An 8,599-nucleotide genomic window follows, 5' to 3' on the forward strand; every position below is an offset into this window, starting at 1 on the left:
TACACCCGGTCTACAAGACGGTTAACAATAAACATAGGTGTGGCTGATCTTTAATGGCCTATGGGTTTGGTCCAATCATAGAGGGGGTCGATAAGAGTCTCTGTGACATTTTCACCTTCCTGTGCTATTCTTGTTACGCTTAAATATGTATTTTTCTATTTCTATTTTTCTATTCTTGTATGTAAACATCAGCCTATATTACAAATATTTTCATAAAGTCCTTGGTGGCATGGAAAATGGAGTGAAGTATGTCACATGAGCTTTTATTAACAAATGCAGCATATTTAAACACTGTGTCTATAAGTATAGGATCTCGTACATACAGTAATGAAAAGTCCTGTGATGCAGGGAACAGCGACAGGAGGTATTAGGAATGCATCCCCTCTCAATATAAAAGGGGTTCAGGTTTACATTTTTTCAACAGCAGTTCATCATGTCAGTCCAACGTTGTCACCACTGAATGTACACCCTCCCCCTCAAGCTCGTCCCCATGTTTGTGCCCGGCAGCTCTTCACTGTGACATCATTTATATGGTCATGGATGACACCAGGGGCCATGCATCTGCAGTGAATCTGAGAATCCCAATCCTCTTTGAGCTTTAGGGCATTGTCATTGAGATACTGGCATCTAATGAGGGACATTTAAACTCCAGTAAGAAAGAAAAAAAAAAAAGGTGCACTGTCTGACATTGTTGGCCACAGCCAGAGGGCTTTTAAGTGCTCAGCAGGAGACGGGGAGGTCCAGCACACATTCCAACAGACAATACAAAGAGCAACAAAAGACAGGTCTTATTTTCTTGCTGGCAGCCTAAGTCCAACCCAATAACGAAGCTTAAGTTTACAAATCACTTAAAAAAAAAGGCAGGGAACATGACTCAGTAACCTATGAAATGTTGGGAGGCAATTCTGCTAAAACCTTTTATAGTCTTCAAGTGGCTAGTCTGGCATGAGCTCCTAAAAGAAAAAAAAGAAAAAAGACAATCAGGAAGTGCAGTAAATCAATATAGCCAGTAGAAGGGGCTCTGCCAATATTACAAGTCTGGCCTACTTTTATGGTTATTTTGATGAAAGGTGAGTCTCTGAAGCTCCGAACAACTGAGCTTATTTTAACAGGACTTCACTTATTTAATTAAAAAACTAAATAAGGGGAAATGGTACGGTATGGTGCTGGTATAACTTGTGAGTTCGGTCTCAGCCTTTTAGGTCAAATGTGGTCAAATCAAAAATATTTCAGTTGTTTGATGATTCTTTGTACGTATGAAAAAACTTCTTCAGGTAGGATGTGGGATACATAAATAAATCATATTACATACAACAAATGTCATTGTTGTTAGTATTGTCAAAGAAAACTCTGTCCAAATGCAAAGATATCTTTAAAAGGGACATTTGTATTGCCATTTATGGGAAAGTCAGGGAAGTTTCATGTTACGGTGAGTAATAAAGCTGTAGCTGAGTTACAACAGCCTTTGCTTCTACCTTGAGACTTGTTGCAACAGGCCTTGATGGTGCAATTAAGCACAGCTCTCTGTAAACAAATATTCTCCCTGCCCCCACCTGCCTGTGCCTCGCCCTCTTTATCTCTCTTTCTCTCGCTCTCTCTCTGCTGCCTGCCTGCCTGAAAACCTGCTTTCATAGCCATTGTTGAAACTCATTCAAGACTTTCCAAATCCACGTTGTGTAACTGTACACTAATAAAGCAGTGTTTCCCAGTGCCTGTCTGGAATAAAAATGTTATGAAAAAGAGCTATAGTCTGTTGTGCTATGTATCACATTCAAAGAGATTACACAGTCTGTGCATTTAATTTACCTAGGTTATAGTTTGATAAGTATGCTGAATTTATAGTTATATAAAAAAGGATAAAACTGTTTAAAATGTAGTCACAATCCATTGGAAAATTTGTTTTACCACATGCTGCGCCATGAACTCAAAAAAAACATTAAGGAGACTTTCCTGAAAGTAGCTCTCATTAATGAATTACAGACATTCCTGAGGCAGTGGCCTTGACAAGGACCTTGCTAAGACCATACTTGTTGCAAGTGACAAAGCATGTGTGTTCTGTTAATATATTTAATCACTGAAAACTTTAAACACAGTCCATTCCCAGATGAGCTGCTTGAACCTAAATGGAGTTAAATAAAAGTTCAGGAGAAGGAAAAAAAACTATTGCGTGACTGACTTCCCCCTGACTAAGCATAAGTATCCAGAAACAACCACACTTTCCCAGCATTCGTTCCTTTGTATCCCACCTCCACCCCAAACACCACCTTTGCAGCTGCTCCCTGTTTCCAACTAGTGCGGGGGTGGGGGTCCACTACGTCATTGCTCAAGTCAAGCAGTTCTAGGCCAAAACTCTATTTACCTTCTGCTACGTATGTCTATTATTGGGCTTGACAGAGCTCCTGAAGTGAAGTATTTGTTTTGGTGATAAAGAGCAAGATCATCTACTCTGTCATAATCTACCATTATGATATATCTTATCAGGAAGTTAAATCCCATAACCTCTTACAACCAAGGAGTCACACATTGTAATGTTAGCTCATACATTTATCTCCAAAAGCCAGATAGTGATATTTGAGTTGTGTCATTTACCAACATGAGAACTTAGGTCTAATATTGAGGGTCTTTTAGGGAGAATCCAGCAGTGGATTCTACAATGGGCATTATGATTTTTCTTCATGTATTTCTCCAGTAGTTCTCAACATTACAACAAAATTTTCACTGATCTTCCTTTCATGGCTGTGACAAATAAACCTTCATCTTCTCCTTTCATTGCATCTTTTTCACACACTGAAATGCAAACAATCTTTGTGGAGAGGCCAATATTGATTCTGAAGCAACCTGATATATAATGACCTGATAACAAATGTTTCTTCTACTACTATACTCTTGTTTACTAAACAGATCATGGAAACATACTGCAAATCCAACATGTGCTTAAAAATAAGTAGTATCTGTTTAAAAATGACTTTCGTAAAATTGTAAACCCAACCAACACTTTGACCAACTCAAAATCTTGTGCCATATTAGTAGTAAAAGTGGTAGAAGTTCTAGGCCTAAGCTGGAATTTCTGTAAAAATGTTGTGAGGGGCATTATATTAGTAATTTCCTCTAAAACGTTTTTCACAGGCATTTGTTCTGTGTGCTTTTAAAAAACATAGACAAAGTCATGAAAAACACACATGGAAAACATTGATGAAGATAACAAAATTATAATTTTAATCACAATTCTGGATAAATACCCATTCGTCATCACAGTACTGTGATAATTCACAGTAATCACATTACACATAATTCCTGAACACTGAATTTCAGAGTCTTTTTTATTGCCATAATCTATTGTCTGTAGTTCATGCATTTCCTCAAGGATGCGTAAGTTTCCAAAAAACTAAAAAACTGAATTTGACGGCATGTTTCATGGCAAAATGCCACAGTTCCTGGCAAAAGTCTTGAGCAATCTTATCTTACAAATAATTTCTATTGAGGATACATGCTGTAACTCTGTGAACCACTGTGGTTTTATTATTAATACAGTCATGATACCGGTAACAGCTTTTCTTATAATTTGAGAGATGATGGAGTTGCCCAGGGATTTTTGGTTATCTATTAAGACATTTCTACTTGCATCAATCTATAGCTTCTGATTTCCATGCCACACCTCCAAAGTCTTCCCATCTTTATATGTTTGTCTTCCAGGTCTTTTTTAATATTTTGGGATTCATTTGTTAGCTTCCATTGTCAATCTTTGATCTGTTCTTCTTACAATGTGTCAGACCTATTGCCATTTTTGAATGTTCTTCTTTATATATATAATTATATTGCAATTTTGCTAAATAAAAAAGCAAGATGTGACATTTTGTTCATTACATAAAATGAACCAGAATATTTGTAAATTAATGAATGTCATGAAACTAATGATGAATGATTTCTTAGGCCAGCCTGAAACAGTAATCTGTGCAATCTGAAAACAGGAAATATCAGCATGAGGGCCTCTGCATCACCATGAGTGTGAAGTGATAACTTGCCTTTGTGGTATTGCAGTCTGAGAAAAGAATTAAAGCCTTTAAAATTGTAGCAGACTGTAAGACTTCCATATACAGCATGCCATTAGGTAAAAAGACAAAGTTCACCTAAGCCTTATAGTACATTTTTCTTCAGCTCAGTTTGTTTTTAAAGCAAATCGAAAAAACAAATCAAAGAATGATAAACAAAACTTCCCCCACATTCCTTTCACACAATATTTAAAAAAACAGCTTATTTTAAATTATCAGAGAGGTTTCTGAGCAAAATGGGAAGCTTGGCAGCTGTTTTCTTCCTTTTTTTGATAATGGGGAAAAATGAAAATATTATGGTCATCCTGGAAAAAGTTGAGCACTAAGTAACAGCTGTTTGATTAGATCATGTACAAAATGTACTTATTCAGCTTTATTCAGCATCAGGTAGCCTATTATATTCACATTGCACCACTGACATTTTGTCAGTACTATGCTGCATCCACATTTTGAAGTATGTCATAATATAAAGCTGGAATTAATTAATAAATGTATATATAAACAACTTTAATTATGACTCCTTGCAATTTTTCAGTGAACAATCAATCTTTTGTGCATATGAACTTCAAACAAACACATGATTCAGCCTTTGATTTGATGTGGCTGAACTATGTCATCCCTAAAGTTACAGGCTTGCCTTTCCAGCTAATAATGAGGGCTGTCTTCAGGCATAATTTGCAAGCTACATATAGAATCACAGCTGCTGTATTATCATTACTTCTGCTTTGGCAGTAGATTCTGAATCCAGAGCTTTGTGATCAAGCAAGATAAAAAAAATAAATCAAGCATAGAATGAACTCCCTGTTCATTTGTTTCTACAGCTACAGCAATGTGAAGACACATTGTAATTGAGGGGCACTATTGTTCTTAAGCAATTTGTGTTATTATTTTTGTATGTAACTATGATTTTAAATTATGCTAAAAAGGTTGTATTTATCCAAAAGGTTAGCTAGTCGTAGTTTAAAGAAAATTCTATAAATAAAAGTAGTATTCAAAGACTTCAGTGTTTTATTCCTACCTGCAGTGCACAGAGTTGTTAAGACAAACTCCAATTACATTTCACAATAGATTCATATTGGTGGACCTAAATGAAAAGTGAAATGGAAATGCATATCTTTAATGAATACACAAGGCATTTTAAAAGATTGCCTAGGAATGCATTGGCTACACTGCTTATTCACTTACTTACTTGTTTTTCAGATTTTTTATAACACTTTTCATTTATTGTGAAGCATATTTTCTTTATTTTGGTTTAATGGATTGATTGATTTTTTTATTATCTTTTTCTATTTGGAATTTTCATGTTCCTGTTTAAACTGTTTAACAGTTTAAAAATAAATCTAAATGAGACAAATTTCACCAGCCTAGACAGTTATTAGTTTAAACACATACACATTAACACACCCCTTCACTAAAATCTAGGTGACTTTGTCCCACTCCCTAGAGACATTTGTAGTGACCGTTTGCTTTCACATTGTGATTCGTCATCAAGTATTTTGGTCATTTGCAATTTGTGGGTGGGTCTTTTATCATGATGTAGGTTAAATCTTCAAAAAACATAGTTCAATTCATTTTAATATATAATTATAAAATATATATGTGAAGAATATATAATTAAACATTTCACAAAGTTACAAACAATAACAATAATATTATCAATACTAGTTAGGATTTTATCCCTGAGGGTCTTGGGAAACAGATGACAAAAGTACAGACATACTTTTTAACAATTATACAATTTATCCAGTTCTTCAGTGTTCATCAGAACTGAGGAAAGAAACCTTCGGTAGTTGTAGCCTATCACTAGGAATAGATCAATACAGTGTTTCCCTGCTAGGATAACAGCAGATAAGCAGGAGAAGGTGATCTGGTGGCCACTCTTCTTTATCTTACATTGTCTAATGTTTGTTTCCTTTATAGCTGTGTTACAAACCCTAAAAAATGCAGGTTAATTCATTAATTGCAGCATCTACAGGTTTCTGAATGTCTAATCAAGTTATAGAACAGAATACATAACACAAGGGCCATTGAAATGTAAAGTTTTATTACATTGTATGGATGTATTTTATTTCATAGATAGATTGTTACACAGATATTTTAATTCCCTGTTATTATTTGCAATAAGACTACACGGAAACCTTATTTCTATGATACCCTACAACAGTGAACAAAAATAAATAAAATAGAACATGCTTAGATTGAACAGTTTCTTTAAATATTTAGTGATTTATCCATACACAAAATATCCCACCTGACAATATCAGCATGCAGTTTGTCAAGCAGATAAAACATGTTATATACCACTACTACTACTACTACTACTACTACTACTACTACTACTACTACTACTAATAATAATAATAATAATAATAATAATAATAATAATAATCCCCATCATCATGAGTTTAACTTCTGATGTATTTAGAAATTAGGACATTATAAAATACCTAACACCTGTCTGAACTGTAAAGGTGCTTAAGAGTGTAATTAATGCTACGTCACCTGGAGCTTCTGGATCTGAAAAATAACATTGACATAGTGTATATTTTCCAATTAATCATCTTAACTGTTTATCATAAATGCATTTCAACCCATTTGAAGTGTCTCACAGTTGACACCATTCAAGAGAAATCAACTTTGAAAAGTAGTTTGGTGTAGGCAACACATCTTAACAAGGATTTAAGGACTTTAAGGACTTTTTCCATGACAGGTAAGACATTTTAACTTTTCACCCACATAGTGATGAATTAAGACTTTGGTCTAGGTTCAGGGTGGTGAGATTAACAATAACATGTTTTTGTTAGTTTTTTAAATGAGAAAAAACACTAACTGATGATTGTATCATGAACAGATCACATTAGGACCGCATGATTAGCCTGCTCTGTAGATTTAAAGGCCACAGTGCCTGGTTAGAAAGTGTTGTATCTGACTCACTATACAGAATGGAAAAGAAGATATTTGTGTGTGTGTTTTTATTTTTTTATTGTTCCCAATCACATTTAAAACTGCTTTCAAGTGAATAATTGAGGCTAGATATCAGAAACAGATTACCAAACATTTATTTCAGCATGGAAAAATGATCATGTGCTACAGCCATGAATAATGACATTGGAATTTGTGATACTTGAAACAAAGCATGACAGATTTCTTTTTTTTTTTTTCTTTTTTTTTACACATAATTGCTATTCATGAAGAAAACCTACACTACCAGTCAAAAGTTTTTGATTGAAATTTAAGCAGTTCAAGTCCAGTGAATAAACTGTAATGGCACAAAGGTAAGCGGTAAACTGCCAGAGGTTAGTTTACCAAAATCTGAAAAATAATGTACATTTCAGAGTTATATACTGTTATTACACCCTTAAGCATTATTTGGCAGTGTTACGCGTTACCTGTGCATAGAAGTGACACTGTATTCCTACAATGTGCACATCATTTGAAAGCTTATTCTCTTGGCACCAGCACATTTCAATCTCAAACACATCTGATTTACAGTTTCCATGTTGCTGCCGTCATTCAGATTTCTTTGCAAATAGGCTTGTTTTGTTCGTAAACGTAAAATCATTGTGTACACTGTATATGGATTTTTCCATCTTGACGTTTTGAGCTCTCTACAGGTGTGTGTTGCTTCTACCAAAACTGTGGATGGTCTTGTTTTGAACAGTCGAATGTCTGGTTCCAGAATATGTCATAATTGTCAATACTGTCTGAGTTTCTGTATTCCTACTCAGCAGGGCTGGACAGAGAGTGTTTCTTTCTCGCTGGGGGGGGGGGGATGGGGTGGTTGTTGACGGTGTTTCCTTCACAGTAGCAGGGGGGGGGGGGGGCTGACGCCGTTTGTTATAAAAAAAAAAAATCTTGTATCATTTGGGCGCCCCTACCATTTGTATATTCCGCCTACGCCACAGGCCGGGCCTGTACTGAGACCAAGTATCCCCCCACGCCCCCATTTCAGACTGTGGAGGAGGGACGTAAATTCGAGGGGGGGGATACAAACCAAATTTTTCACATCAGAGAATGCTTCACTTCGTTAGAAAGCTGAAAGTCTGAGAGTTTTCCAAACACTTGGCAAACAACAAAACAGTGTAGAGTACACATGGGATTAAAGAGAAGCACACAGATTTGGTGCCCTTTAAAGGTACCAGAGGGGTTTGTCAGCTTAAGGGGTTACATTTTGTTAAACAAAACGATTCCATTATTTATTTATTTTATCTCCAATTGTTTATTTGTTCTATGCTTTAATTTCAGAGTACGTTGAGACATTAAACTAAGTAAATGTCAATAAAAACTGGAAAAAATGTAGTGTATACTATATATAGTGTACAGTATAATGTGGTTTCTTTTGTAATAATTGAGTTGTGTTGCAGCATAATAATACATGTGTTTCAAATGAACATATGGCACCCACCACAATGAGAACCGAAACTATCACTAATGGCTGTATCATTGTTTTGAAATGCAATATTTAAAACACCAACTATATCAAGTAACAGCATGTTTTTTCAGTATCTGATTAAGTATCCTTTTGTTTTCTTCCCCCAATCGTAGGCACA

This window comes from Amia ocellicauda, chromosome 9 (assembly GCF_036373705.1).
Source record: "Amia ocellicauda isolate fAmiCal2 chromosome 9, fAmiCal2.hap1, whole genome shotgun sequence".
NCBI lineage: Eukaryota > Metazoa > Chordata > Actinopteri > Amiiformes > Amiidae > Amia > Amia ocellicauda.